Source organism: Cuculus canorus, chromosome 1 (genome assembly GCF_017976375.1).
Source record: "Cuculus canorus isolate bCucCan1 chromosome 1, bCucCan1.pri, whole genome shotgun sequence".
NCBI lineage: Eukaryota > Metazoa > Chordata > Aves > Cuculiformes > Cuculidae > Cuculus > Cuculus canorus.
Genome location: NC_071401.1, coordinates 10,342,502 through 10,359,078, shown reverse-complemented (window position 1 = coordinate 10,359,078; position 16,577 = coordinate 10,342,502).

The window sequence follows — 16,577 nt, the reverse complement described above, 5'->3', positions numbered from 1 at the left end:
TCTACCCTTGCTGCTGGGACATCTGAAATGGACATTAATCAAATCCCGAATAACACGAGTTTACAGTGTAATTTTCTGAGGGAAAAAAAGCTGACCCAATTTAGCCTGCAATCAGGAAGTGATTGACAAAGAACTCAGAAGTCCATGTGGCATTCCGTTAGAATGGGCAGGAAAAGGTAACAGGTTCATCAGTTGTCTCAAACGACACCATCCTTGCCTGCCACCAAAGTTTTTATCTACCTAAGATAGATGCCTAACACTGGAGAGTGCAAAAAGCTTCTTTAACATCCCTCCAATCGCTTACTTTCCTACTGAGATTGCATGCACATGTACTGTCAGTTCCTGTCATGATGGACACTTGTTCTACAGGAGAAGCATGGATATCTTTGATTTCTTATGCAGAGGTTATGAAAAACCTCTGAGATGACTGTGACAAATGGTAGTTATGGCATGACTAGAAAACTGCAATACAGTAAAACCTTGTATAGTGAATGCCTTCATTAGGAATTTTTAAGTAAACATTTGATAGCACAAACACACACTTGCATTCCTGATAAATAATTTGCAGGTTTCAATTAATATTAAGTATGCCATATGTAGTGAATTTCAATGGTTAACATTTTAATTTGTGTAGGGTTTTTTATTATCCTCCCAAAAGGCTGCAATACACAAAAATCAAAGTTTTACATCTAATGACCTAGTCTCTGAATCAAACTGCAGATCTTAGTTATTGTTACTGTCTCAGGCTAAAAACATATTTCTGTGTAATGTTTTAATCAAAGAAAAGTAATGGAAAAATATATTAATATAATTAAACAACTAAAATGTAAAGATGGAAAATCATATAAGTATATATTCCAACCACAGCTGATTTTGTAGTATCTGTACATAAGAAGGATTAAAATGTTGTTGTTTATGAACAAATGATTAGGTTAATTTAAAGGCAGAACCATGGAAGTCATCATTTGGATTTAATTTTTTAAGAATGTGACATAAATGGATTCAATTATATTTTGTGCTCAGTCACTAACTAGTTGCACCACTTGTACAGCTTTTCTGTTGCTGTCAGATATTGGAATCATTTGATTGATGCTGACATGTACACACATGGGCATCTTGTAATGATGAAACAGAGAGTGGACTAAATTGAACAGAGAATATAGAGCTGACAGCATGTTTATTGGTCTGATATCAGGAATCAGTATTCACTCCAGTCAACAGGTAGGCTAGTTATTGATTCATATTCCCTACGCCTTGGACATCTTACACGATTTGTGTAAACTGCTCATTAATGATGCCTGTTTCTTTTCTTCTCTGCAGAAATAATCCAGATGAGTAGTTAAATTAGAAGACTAACTTTATTATGGTTACAGCTAGATGATTTAAAGCCAACTTTTCTTTTTATTTTTTATCTGAAAATATTAGCTTGGTTCAATTAGACCTCAGTCATTTACAAGTAATTTTTTACATATTAAAAACTATTTATAGAAAATTAAAATGAAAAGAGAAAAGGAGAGTAGGAGGAAGTTACCATCTGTGTTTTCTCAGTCCAACGAGGCTATGTTATTTTTGCATTTTTTTATTTAGTAAACTCACCTTCCTGAGTTTCTCAATTATTTAACAGGGTCTTTTCCTTCCCTGTATATAACTATGCATTCTGCTTCGGAGGCAAAGCAGTATATTGACAGTATTAAATGTGCTGTCCTACAGAAAGGATGCAAAATAAATCCACTAACACTTTTTTTTTAATTGTTTTAATTTTAACTGGACCAAAATGTGAAATGCGAAAGACTAAGAGCTCTTTCAGAAATGACATTTTCAAGCTGTTGCTTCTTTATCACAGCAGAAGGGTGCTGTGGCCTCGCTTGGCTCCTAGTGCTGGATTCAGACTTACTTAAAAATGCCTGACTGTCTCAGTGAACTGCCAACATTTTGCCCTAACGTCTCGGTGACATTCAGAAAAACATTTTCTGTCAATATAATCCCTGGAAAACTGAAGAAAGCTAAGAACTGCTGAAGGCTCCTTGTGGGCATTGATGAAGCCCTGATTTTCTGAAGAAGATGGTCAGTTTTGTGTTCATTTTAGTGTCAGAAAGCTTGGAAACCATGGGTCTGTAGCAGTCAGGGCTAGAATTCCCAGGACTTCTTTCTCCCAAGTCCTGCAGTAGATTTATGTTTCAATCCAATACATACACCATTGCCTAAAGGAGAGACAACTCAAGCAAGTCCACAGGTGAGAAAATTAGTATCGAATGGCCAGAAACAAATTTGAGGTGGAGATTAAAGCAAGATACTTATCATTGGTGAAGGCTGCTGCACTATTCCTTTTAATCGGCTTTATGACAGAGCTTCATAAATATATGTAGGGAATGATATGAGGTAATTCTGTATCCGTCCTCAATCTCATGCTTACTTCATTTCTTGTGTCATAAATCTTGGAAAGTGTAGGTTTGGGTCTAGTTCTGGAATTGCAAGGGATATGGTAAATCACTTCAGCAGGAGAGAGAATGACTGCTGCCTACCCTACCTGTGCCAGATGCAAATAGAGGTGGGTGTGCCGCTCCTCTCACTGTTGAGTGAAAGGTCAGGGCGAACAGGGCCTGGGGGACTACCAGTGTTAGAAATCTCAGATCTCAGACTGCCACATCACACCAGCTCTCCCCCATCCATCAGCGACAGCTGATGGAAAGTCTATCTATCCAAGGCTTACAAATTTGATTTTCATCCTTGCAGTGTCACAATTTAACCGGGCCTTAACCTACTCAGAAGCCTTGAACTGGCTCTTCTTATATAATATTGAAAAAGTTTCTAAAATATTATTTGTGAATTGTTTGTTACCCCAGGTTAGACTCAATTATTTTCTTCCTTATTCTACTTTTAGAGTGAATTGCAGCATGCAATTGATTACTTCCAATGTATTTATATACACTGTCTGTATGGGGTGGGGTTAACTTTCCTCATAGAAGTGCATAATTATAAAGACTTATTTAACAAAAGACTGTCTTAACTCATCACCTGAGTTTTCCCATTGTATATTCTTCCCCTTTCCTGTTGAAAAGAGGGAGTGAGTGAGGAAGCAACTTGGTAGGGTTGTGGCAGCCAGCCAACGTCAATCTTCCCCACCCTAGAGTTTAGTTGAAAACTTTGAAGTAAGTCACAGCTGTTCACTTGTGCCATATTCATCTAGAACTTAATGCATAGCTTTATTGCTTGCCTGCTCTTATTTTAACTGTGGATGAAATTGATATCACTTTTTTTTTCTAGCTTGCAGACAGTTAATGAATATTTCTAATTATGGAAAATGTGTATTTCATACTTGCTTATAAAATCGCAATTGGATGTCCATTTAGTAATTCAGAGACCATAAATAAAAATAATAATTTACAAAGGAAAGAAGATAAATAAAGAGAGATGTCACTTAGCTGTTAAATGCCAGAAGACTGATGGTGCCTACAGTCTATGCCTTGGTGAGTCTTCCTTATCTGAATAGTTTATAGGAAAAATAAGATGCATTTTCCTTTAAATAGTTTGTTTGGGTTTGTTATTATTTTTTTAACATTTTTTATATTTGAATATTTATCTTATTTACATTTTAGAAGATATTTAATTATTCTGTATTTTAAGACTTATAAGCGATTTTAGGGAGTTAGGGAATATTTGCCAAATTTTAAATTTGTGTAACTAATGAAGTGCTTTTCAGTATAAGAAAGTGTTTGCTTTAAATCCACAGACATTCATGGGCGGACCTGCAAGGAAATCGGGAGCCCATGGCCAAAAGTGGGACCATGAAAGCCCGTGTTTATCTAAAGCATAGCCCTGCAAGTAATCAAAAGACGTAGACACTCCCAGTCTCCCACCCACCTACCCCCCAATAATTATGAAGAAATTAATTTTACAGATTAATCTTTAGGAACTCAAGTGGGTCAGAAAGATAAGGAATTTCATTCTTATACCATACTACAGTATGTCAAGAGTAACTCATTACAGGTCAAAATCAACTGTGTATTTGGGTTGGAAGGGAACTTAAAGATCATCTAGTTCCAATCCTCAATATGCTGATTTCGTCATAATGTTGATCAAAAGGGTCAGTGAGTGATTCAGAGCAGCAGTGTTACAATTCTGCAAGAAGTTGTCATTAGACTCTTAGTGACAGTGGTAGGATAGACACAGTTGGGATTTGTAAAGTAAGGATATCTGACAGTATTTTTTTATTTATTTTGAAATCCAAACAAATCTTCCTAGCTCTTTCTAAGCATTATAGAAATTTAGATAAAAGATGAGGCGCATGGAAATTGTGCTAATTTTCCTCTTCCTTCAAAGATCTTTTTGAATTATTTCTTTGAGTACATGATCTTGCAGAAAAAGGAAAGTGCCATTGTTTTTCTTATATTCACAAATACCCGTACGTCTTCTGAGAAAAATTATACACATATAAAAAAATTACAGCTATTATTTTCTGTATCTAGGTTGTAAACAGGAAGACTTTTTGGTCTAAATGTCATGACTGGCCTTCACTAAGAAAATGTGGTGCCTTATATAACAATGATTTATTTTATTCTAGTACCAGACAACAGAAAGGGTTATATAAGAACACAATTCCTTGGTTTCAGATTAATAAAGAGAAACAATTTTTTTACTCAGTAATAATTATAAATAGTACTTGAAAAGTGGGTGTTTGAAATCTGAAGCTGGATAAATTTTGGAAGTACAAAGATAGATTTGAGTTGGTGATCCAGTAATTATACAATAGGTTTGATTCAGATTGGCAAAAAAAGTCATAAAATAACTCTTAAAAACATAGGTAGGACTTTCAGGGATTATATTTGTCAATTCCTTTACAATATTCAGGCCAGTCCATTTCATTCACAACACATGCACAGTTTTTGTTAGTATTCAAAAAGATAGAAATTGAAACAGCAAATTCTTTCAGCAATTGCAGGTCCAGAATATAAGTTACAGAATAGCCTTTTTTTCCCAGAATGTTTGCCTTCTAATTGTTTCCCAGTTTCAATATTTGCCTCTAAACTTAAGTGAAAATATCATTTTTTTGTGCTATATACCTGTTTCCACTTCTCTTCCAAGTGTATCTTATTTGCAGTGCACTGTATTTAAATGGGAGTTCTCCAAGAGAAAGAAATTATCTATTCCATCATATATAAGCAATAAAGGGTACATCAAACCGATGTAAATACATAGGTTACTTTTTCAGCACTTCTTTTATTTAATGTCTTGTGTGGAAAGTTCTGTAGTTCAATAATTCACTAACTTGCATTTCATTACCATTTTCACCCAAGTCTGATAGAGTTTTCTGCCAGAAGAGATCATGGTAATAATTAAAATGGAACATCTTACACAGCACTGAAGGGTTTTTCCACAAGAATTCCTGCAACAGGATTATCATTCTTCCACAGTTGTCATCTCTAATAATTTTATCATAGCTTTTGTGGATATTTAGTGCAATTGGTTGAAAGTTCACATCTTGAAAACACATAATTATATACAAAATTCAACTGTTTTTTTTTTTTGAAAAGCTGAGCCTTGAATGTTCCGAATTTACAAGGTCTGATATTCTTGGATATTATTTTTTAAATCTTGAATTTCAAAAGTCCTTGGGGAAAGAACAGTCTACAAGTGGATGTGGTCGTAGAAGAGCTATTAGTGCAACACGCCAGGTGGGACACCAGGGTCAATCAGCAAGGTGGGCAAGCAGGGGAGCAAGATAGGAGGTAACTCAAAGTAATAGAAGAAATTCCTAATACTTCCTGCAGAAGGCAGTCAGTTCTCAAGCGCCAGTTCACAATTATGTCCCTCTTCTCCTCGTTTTTCATTTGGCACTTCTAATACCACTTTGTGAAGTCTGGAAGAACAAGAATAAAAACCTCTGGGAAGTAGTTGAAATTTCATGTAGGTGGAGTATCAGATTCAAATTGCACTTCAGAAAGAAGAACAATAAGAAGCTTTACAGTGCTAATTACAAAATAAATGAGAACAATGGCCCATACTGGCAGTCTGGCAGACTGGCATCTAGGCTAGGAGATAGTTTTAGGTAACCCAGGATTCTAACTGATTTTCCTTTACGGTTATTCTGATACTTTGCAATGTTAACTTAATCATGATAGAATTGTAAGAGGAAAAACATAATTCTTTTAATGCCTTTCAGTAACAAAATAATTTTTTAGAACTAAACATCCATCAATAGATTCAGGCAACTAATTTACTAACTCTTTCCAGTTTTATATCTTTAGAATTTTAGAACCTGAAGTTATATCTTATTCATTCAGTATACCTATAGAAAATGTGAAATCTAGTTGTGGTTCAGCTGAAAATAGTGAAAAGTGAGGACAGGAGAGTTGAAAAAGTGGCTCTTTTTCACATCTTCATGAATAAACCCCAAAATGAAGATCCATTGAGGACGCCTATAATTCTCTCAGGATTCTGGATTTGTTTTAAAGTCCTGTTTGCAGTACAGAAAATCCTTTTTTACATCACTGTAAATGACTAGTATGATACAAATCTCTGGACAAGGCAGAGTTAAGCAGGAAAGCTAAAAGGAATATTAAGCATGATTGCTTTGCGTCATATTCATTTTAACTTCTCTGTTCACATTGAATGCAATCAGACAGTTCTGTCTTTTCTCTGCAGTTTTCTAAAGTGTATGGATAAAATTTATTAGGATAGTTTGCCATAGAACAACTATTTATTTACGGGATAAAAAGCAATATATTTTTGCCTGAGACTGGAATTTGTGATACTATTGCACTTATGCAACATTGTATCAAGTGCTTCTGAATGGAGCTTTAATCTCTAGCAAATGCATAAAACCATCAATTTTTGTCAAACACTAAAACTGGAAAGTTTTTTTATTATTTTTGATTAGTCAAAGAATGAACATCCTTAGCCTGATTCTCTCTAGGTATCTGATAGGTAATTCTGACAATAGATCTGAAACTGTCATTATACCAATATTTATATAAATTTCTTTCCCTTGAAGATACGTTGTCCAAATACTGAAAAAGAGTTTTGCTGATCATGAATCTGGTCTTCTGTCAAAGAAATGTATTCATTGTAACAGGATAATGTATCAGCTTAAATTGTAGTTCATAAATCTATGACTCCTGTAGGACTGGACTTAGCTGGGACTTTAAGTCTCACAGCATATGAGAGCAGAAAACACTTCTTGTTTTTAACAGTATGAGAATTAGGAGCATCAAATGACATAATTGCTGAACAGGTTGAAACAAGTAAATAAGAAATGTATTTCTACCTGAATGCATACACTCTAGAAACTCCACCAAGCGGTATTCTGGATGTCAAAAATTCAAATCAATTCAAAAGCAGTAAGACAAACTCATGGAAGAGAAATACATCAGGACTTTAGAAAACAAAAATTTCTCTCATTCCAGAAATCCCTAGAGAATCTGCTAAAAAGCTGGGAGGAGAGACCAGAACAAATGTAGAATAAACATGTATCATTGTCGTTATAGTTGCCAGAGAAGCAATTTGATAAAGTACCAATGTGACTTGTAGGGTCAAACTTGAGCCTGTAATAAAAAGATTCTCCTATCGAAACGGAAGCCATGAAGAAGATTTGTACACTGAAGGCACTATTTAAGCTGTCTACTTTACATGTGGGTATACCTTCTGACACCATGTCCTCTAGCTGTTCAGGCCTTTTTCCATAAATAGGACAGGCTGCCTGGATATTCTAATGCTGTTCACCACAAGTTATTTGTGTCTTTCTAAGTCTACACTCTCATTATTTCTTGTGTATATGCTTTAAGTTTGGCTACAAGCAAAATTTCATCTCCAATTTCTATTGCAATATTACAATAACTTTTGGGGGCAGGAACTGACACTTCATAAGTTAATTTGTAAAATTAACTGGCATTATCTTTTTTTCTTTTCAATAATTGTTCTTCCCCCACCCCTGTAGAAATTTCATCATCCAATGTTATTATATTATCCATCTAAGCCCAGAGTTGAAAATCCAGCATGTTAAGATGAGGTTAATATATAATTTACCTTAATACAATGTTTCAGACCTAATATTGAAGTAGTTGAATGTAATTTTTACTTGGATGTGATTGGTCATTTGCAAAATCATAGATTATAATCAATTGCTGTGGACATCCCTAGTGCTCTTCAGATTCAAAGCCAGAATCAGAAAATACAAAACTGTAATCAAAGTATGCTAAATGACTTCAACACTTTGTCTTAGGAAATTTTCCAAATAAATAGTACTGTTCTGTTGAACATGTGTTTAGAATACTTTCTGTACACATGACTGCTGGGTCTGGCTGGAACAGATTTAACTTCCCTCAAATCAGCACATATAGTGCTTTGCTTTGCATTTGTGGTTAAACAGTATTGATAGCACACCAACGTTTTAGCCATTGCTGAACAATGCTTGCACATTACTAAGGTTTTCCCTTTTTCCCATTCGGTCCCCATGTCCGCAATCAATAGGCTCTTTCTTTTTTAGAATTTTAGTTTCATAAGGGAGTAACTTTGTGCTATAATTACATTTTCCTCCTCCCTGATAAGGGTAGACAAGGACAAGAACCTCAAATTTAATTATGTGCACTGGGGAGATGAAGCCAGAGATGAAGCCAGGTGCACACGCACTTGTATACACATATTAGATTTGCAAATGCACCAGAATCTCACTATTTTAATGGTGAGAAATTTTTAACTGAATTTATTTTTTTCTTGTTTATACTCAGTGCTTCTTAGGACAGTTTTCTCCCTGGACAGCATCTAGCAAGGAATTCTGCTACTGTATTAAGAATGTCTTGGCTGTGTCACTTAAGAATGTCACAGTTCCTGGTGGCATTTTTTTCCTCCAACATCAAAATCAAATTGAATCTGTATCAGCGTTCCAGAATGCTGCTTTTACGTTATTTTTCTCTTCCAAAGCATGTTTTATAGATGTAGTTCCTGAGGGCTGGACGATTTTAGTAATTTGAAAAACCTCTGTAACTTTAGTTGCTAACTACAGGTCAAGGTTTAGTTCCCTGTTCTAGCATGTAAAAGCAAATGTGAAAAGAAATATTGATTTTATCCTTCCCCAGACAAGCAAAAGAATTCAAGCAGAGGTTGAACTGAAACAAGATTTGCCACTGTGATTAGGAACTCATCTATGCAATAAGACATTTATTTACTTGAATATATTGTAAGGTAAAAATTTCTATTTCTATGCCTCTCATGTAATGTGAATGAAATTTCTGTCTACTAACTGGAACTCAAAGGCTTCTGCTTATTGCTGTCTGTGGAATAGAGTTAAAAATACTGATTCAAAATCACTTCTCAGTGACACTTTTTTTATAGAGCCTTAAAGTTTAGTACGTTACAATATTTATACTTAAGATTTCTTTCCAGATTTTCTGAATTATTTAAAAATAAATAAAACATGAGTAAAGAGATTCTTACAATGAGATTGGAGAGATACTACTGCAGGGTCATGTTAAAAACACACTAAGAAAAACAATATTGTGATTATTGACAACGAGTCAAGGTTTTATTGTTTTGACAACTGACAACTGACATTCCAGACTCTGTATGTAAGTAGACTAGTGCTAATCATGCCCAAAACATTCCCAAATGGCAATTTAGTGAAAGTTGCAGAGAATTTCATGGTTTATTTTTCAAAGATTCTGCATGCGAGGTGCATGCTTTGAGCCTGTGTTGCAGGGGCTGAGTGTGAGTTTGAGTGCAGCTGTTCCTCCTGGGTGCCAATAGATCATTGCAGATCAGGTCTGACAATAGGCAGGCTGGGCTTGGGCAGCTTGGAGCAGAAACAGCCACCCCTCAGCTCAGGAGAAGAAGAGATGGAAGGACTGAGGCCCAGAAGAACAAGAAAATTGGAAAAAAAAAAAAAAAAATAGCAGGGGAAGATAAAAAAAAAAAAACTATAGATAAAAAAGTTGAAACAGAGGACTACAGAGACAAAGCATAAGCAGCAGAACCTGGCAACTGCAATAATACCAAGCCTGGATTTCTCTCAAATATCCTCAGTCCCCATGTTTACGTGCTGACAACAAATATCTGGGAAACCTCCAAGTGCTGTTATGTGTTTGTCTTCCTAGTCACCGACCCATGCAGGGGTTGCTGATGGTACCAGGCCTGCCTGCAGTAGGTCCTTTTGCAACCTTCTGAACAGTGTTCTGAAAGACTCTGAAAAAAGCACTGCTTGGTTCCAGAGGAAAAAATTCTTCTCTTTCTTTTTCTGCCTCAACAACAGTGTTTTTTTTCTTGTTTTTTAAAGCTAATTATAATTGATACATGAGGAGAGTTGAGATTGCAAGGTCAATGACTCAGAAGTTAGAAAAATGTCAGAATTAAGGTTGTCTATGCAGCCTAATTAGTCTGTCTTAGATGTAAGAATTACCATCTATAATTACATTAGCACATGCAATTTTTTCATAGCATTCTTTCCTCGTTCGGTTCACAGACTGAAAATCAGGTTTTATAATAAGAGACATTGTTGATTGTAGGATACTAGAGTAATTTTTTTCAGAAAATAGAGGTACACAGCTAATGAAGCAGGAGCTGAAAGAGAGAAGATTTAATAATTGCGGCTGCTGGATGCTTTCCAAAGAAACTGGATTGTATCAGAGAGTTCCTCGGTGGTGCTGGGCAAGTTATATTCATGCCAGCGTGCACTTTTCATCTCTTCTGTGCCTGTATGCTCTGGTCTGGGACTGTCAATTAACAAAATACAAAGTGATCATGCAGAGGTTGTTATCATAATGCATAAAGTGTCAAATTTGGGTTACATTTGAATTAATTGTAATTAATTCTGCTATTTCCTAACTTTTGAATACTCATTTGGCAATATTTTAATTTAGTGCCTCTCATTTCTGAGTGCTTTTTTTGTACGTTTCTTCAATGTTAAAGGCAATTGGACTGTTCATACCTTAGTGACAACCTCGATATTTGTTATCATAAAAGAAGAGTCTGGAATTGAATAATTTTGTGTTATGACCATGCTTTTAACATTCAGAAAAAAATTGAGTCAGAGCTGTGAACAGCTCTGTCTAACACTTCTATTTCCTTATCCTTCTTCCTTTCTGTAGAAGTGCAAATTTATTGCCATAATATAATAAAGTTAATGTAAACTATCTAAATTGTCTGCTAGTTAAAATTAACTAACTAGCCACAAAAGGAATAAAGTTCTAGGAAATACAGTTATGATGAATCATGCCTGATATTATTTGTTTACAGTTGCTCTTGTCACATGATGGAGAGAAGCTAGGGTAAAATATTACATTCCTCTTCATTATCAAATACTATCACTTTTATTTCAGGAAAGTAAACTTGTGATAGGTGCATGACAAGGATGATGTTTTTCATGGACTTCTATAACATCAACTAATGGTGGATGCTTACATGGGATGTCCAGAACTGTCAGGAGAAAGTTTATGTGAGTATCAGTAAGGTGATGGTTTCTTCTATAAGAATCACTCTGAGTGCCTAAGCTAGGGAGGAAGCAGTAGCAATCTGCTTGGCCTTTTGGTTCAGCAGTCTTTTGGCAAGAAGTGCAGTGAATATCCTGTAGCTGACATATGAACACTATTTACAGAAGATTTAGAACCTGAGGTTAGAATAAAAGGTATCGGTAGTCCTATCATAGTCCTTGTTCCTGACTATAAATTATACCCGGCTCTTTTACACTGCTTTTTATCAATGCATCTCAGAATGCTTTACAAAAAAAGAGGGTTTGACCGTGTTTTATTCAGTGTTCTGTCCAGGCTAGCTTTAAATATTAGTGTTAAAAAATATGCTGTTTTCAGTACACTTGCCAAGTCCCAAGGCAGAAAGAAAATATAGGCGCATTTAGCCACATGTTACATAAAACTTAATGATGAAACCATCAAAGAACAAGGATCAAGGCGTATTGTATGTAGTTTCCCTTTGATAATGAATCCTGCCATTTTAGTTCCACATAGTCACCTGGAAATCCAGCTTAAACAGGAAAACAAAAAAGAGAGAAAACACACAGTTTCCAGACATTTTGAGTAAAATTTCTATGTACTTCATTTCTAAAATTAATTTTAAAAATACGAATATTTCATTTTCTAAATCACACCATGGAAATCATTAATGCTATTATTATATAGGCTATAGTAATCAAAATTATGCAATGAAAATAAAAGATTTGTCTCAGCAACAAAAAGCATGTCAGACTAGTTTGATTATCAACATATCACTCTCTCTTGCCATCGTGATTCATGCTGGTGTTTCGACTAGACTTAAGTTCAGCTGCGTTTGCCATCTGTAGAACTAAGAGTTAGGCTGGGTTTTACAGCTTGTGGGTGTGGAAGCAGCTTTGTGCAATGGTTTTCCTTTCACTTATCATGAATTTCTCCTAAAATAAAAGTTTATTGGATTCTTCTAACTAATTTTTCCTGCTAATCAAAAGTTTAAAATGTTGACTAACTCCATGGGTCAAAAATGAAAAATGAGCTTAGATTAGCAGTTTTCCAGTAAATCCATTTTCAAACAAAATGACACAATTTACCAAAAGTTATTATGAATTGAAAGAAAGAATCTAGTCTGAAAGAAAGAAAGAAACTATTTTCTTTTACATTTCAAAAGTGTTGATACGTCCTTTGCAACATTTTTAAGTGAGATTTAATCAATTTCAGTTTCAGGATTTTAAAGAAATGCTCCTATATTTTATACACAGATGGCTTGAATCACAACAAATGAAATAAAATATATTTTCAGGATAAAATGCTTCCGCTTCTCTCGTACTGTACTGTAATTGTATTAGAGCATTTTAGATTAAATTTTCACCTTCGTCTAAAAGAAAGTTTTGACTTTTAATGAGATAGCACAACTTTCTCCACACAGATTTATTAAGCATGAATTTTGCCCTAGGACAAATTTGACATAATTTATTTGATTACTAAAATTAAACCAGATTTATAACTGATGAATTATGCTTTTCAAATCTATCTTTAAAATTATATATTTATTTTTCTGTTATGCCACAACAGTGCCATGGCCAGTACCCATGGTACCTAGAGATGGGCTATATTAGTCATATTTAAGTATAAATTACTTTAAGTTATCCTTAGAGTATCAATACTCACGCACTATATAAAACAGTTATATCTTATGAAATATTAAAGCACAGCATGATAGTTACATGGTGCAGTCAATTAAAAGAACATTATCAAATCAAATTCATTCAACAGTCTGCATCTTTCTAGAAAAGATGAAAAGTGTTTGTACCTGCATCAGAGTTACTTTATAACAGATTTTATATCTTTTTTAGAAAGTTTTCAACTCTACTGCTTCTTGAAAAGACATGAAAAGCCAAGACGGAAAAGGCAAAGTAGCAGGAAATAGCTTGTATCCAACTGATTTCTGCTTAGTTTACTCTGGTTAGAAGATTCAGCTTGTTTCTTGATTTGAACTGGGACTTTGAGACTTGTATCCCCCACAGTTGTTTTATAGACTATGCTTAGAAAACTCCTTCTCTTCTTTATACATATCCATGTGGTTTAAGAAACTTTTAAAGACCTTTTAGCTCGGTGGATATTACACCCAGTTGGGAAGTCCATGTTTCAGCGAGTGTGTAGGGAATTATATACATTATATATATTATGTACAACAAATATATATTATGTACAACTTTGATAAAGAAGACTAAGTTGATTATTTAAATGAACAAAATGCATACAGCTCGGTGTCTACGCTGCTTACTTAGAAGCCACCAGAAACCTGAACCTGTGTCTTCTCATACACAGATGGATGTGCTGACTTATGTATCACCCATCGTGGAAGAAGTAGTACAAAAATATCTCCTATTTTAGTAGGAAATAATGAGTAGAGAACGCTATGAGTAGACCTTCCAGAAATGCTACTGGCAAACCAAGAGTTTTAATTGTCATATAAAATTAGGTTGATGAGGCCCAATTAATGCTTGCTAAGCTCACTAGGCTTGTTTCTGAAGAGTCAGTCTAAGTTTATTGAAGAAAGTCAGAGATTTAATTCAGCAGAAGTAGGGATCCGAGTTAAGATTCTTTATCACTGAAATTAAAGTGTCTGTTTTCCAGTAGGGTTTCAGCTTGCTTGTTATCTTCTTTCCTTTTCACATGGCCTGGCAGAAGCGGGTGGTCTGGCATTAATAAAAACTGCCCTAGGGAAAACACTGAAGAATCACTTCTTTAAACATGCCTCATTTTATCTATTTTACATATTTATTCTCCAAGATAGTCTTACACACATTGAGATCAATACATTAGGGTGTCTAGCCCTTATTACCCACACAAATCACTCTTTTCATTAACATCAAACTTGCATTAGCAATTATTAGTGTATTACCATAATTATATCATCATTATAACTTAAACTTGCAGATAATTTATTGCCCAAAACCAATTCTATCAAACAATTCAAATGTTGAAACTTGCTACAAATAACATGCCTCTGTTTTCCTTTCTAGCCAACAAAGTGACTTTCTATTACCGGTTACTTGCTGAGTATTAAGACAGCTTCCTGCAATGTCATTCTCCCTCTGTACTCGGCACTGGTGAGACTGCACCTTGAGTACTGTGTTCAGTTCTGGACCCCTCACCACAAGAAGGATGTTGAGGCTCTGGAGCGTGTCCAGAGAAGAGCAACAAAGCTGGTGAGGGGGCTGGAGAACAAGCCTTATGAGGAGCAGCTGGGAGAGCTGGGGATGTTTTGCCTGGAGAAGAGGAGACTGAAGGAAGACTACCTTGCTCTCTACAACTACCTGAAAGGAGGTTGTGGATGGGAAGGATCTGGCCTCTTCTCCCAAGGGATAGGGAACAGGACAAGGGGGAATGGCCTCAAGTTCTGCCAGGGGAGGTTCAGACTTGACATCAGGAAAAAATTTTTCATAGAAAGGGTCGATGGGCACTGGAACAGGCTGCCCAGGGAGATGGTTGAGTCACCTTCTCTGGAGGAGTTTAAGGCACAGGTGGACGAGGTGCTGAAGGGTATGGTTTAGGGAGTGTTAGGAATGGTTGGACTCGATGACCCAATGGGTCCCTTCCAACCTAGTGATTCTATGATTCTATACCCATTATTCAGTTTTCGTATATGAAACAAGTGGAAATTTTCTTCTGCTGAGTGAACACATCCCTGTTGGGATCAACAGTTGGAAGGTTTCTGACCCATAACCTTCTGATCAGGGGCTGCTGCTCCAGGATAGGAGCAGATGCATCCATCAAACCAAAATATAACAGGGCACACAATTTTGCCAACTCAGCTGTGGTGACTTGTTTGAAGAACAACACCTGTTAGGAAGAAATGTAAACAATTTGAACAAGAGACAGAAAAATCATGACAAGCAAAGGAGACTCACACTTTGTAAGAAAGGCAGAAATGCCTTAAAAAATTATAGGATTATCTTTGTCCCTAGAGTGATATTGTCAATTCCTCTTTGAATTCCAAAGGCACAAAGAAGAAGGCAGAAACCAGGAATAGTTGAGGTGGATTAAAAAAGGGTTGATTTCGCTTGTCCGATGTGAAAGGCCACAGTGAAATGCCTAGCTATTTAGATAGGAAGAGTGGGGTAATATATTTTATTCAAGGTATACATATGCTTAAATTTAGTAAAGCTTTGAACATCTCCCATTGCATTCTTATTTGGAAGTTGAGGAAGGATTAGATCAACAAGCTGATTTGTAGGTTGAGTGTTGTCTGGAGTGCTGTATTCAAAAGGAAATACACATCTATTTCCAGCCTGGCTTGCATCCAGTGATGAATGTTTCATTTACCAACTCCAGGGATTGATACTTGACAGAAACCTCAAGAAAATCAACAGGCAGCCGTGCCAGGTTCTGTACCTGGGGTGTAGTAATAATATGGTATAGGATAGGAAGCTACTGGCTAAGTAACGACATTCCTGAAAGACATCTGGCAGTTATAGAGATTCAACACCACACTGGACAAGAACCAACAGTGAACTTCCATTGCAAATAACTATATAGCCTAACATGTTAGGGTATATTTGAAGAAACATGACTACCATATTGAGAGGAGTTATGATTCCCCAGAAGCTGCCACTGCTGAATCCACATCTGGTTTCTTTTGCTCAGTATTGCATCCCCTTTTTCAGAACAGATGTGAAAAACCTGGTAGAGCTCAACAGACAGAACTATCAGAAGCCTTGAGCATGTGAGAAATGAGGAGAGGCTGAGGAAGCTGAGGTTCATTAACCTGATGTAGAGGCAATTAAGAGGTCATCTAAAAGATGTCTGAACTACTGGAATGGCAGTTACAAAAATGATAGGACCAAATTATTTTCAATAGTGGCAAACAATAAAGGAAGGGATAAAATTCACAGAATCTGTCTTGGAGGTTCATGTTGGACATCCTGAAAAACAACATCAGTATGGGCACAGTTTGGTGCTGAACCGGTTTACTCAGAGAGCTGGAGAGGTCTCCACCTTTGGAGGTTTTCAAGACCTATCTGGACAAAGCCATAATTGGTCTGACCTAGTGCTGTCGAGACCCCAGCTCTGAAATGAAAGTTGGGCTAGATGATACTCCAAAGGTAACATTTCTCTGAGTCTATTTTAGACATTACAATAGGA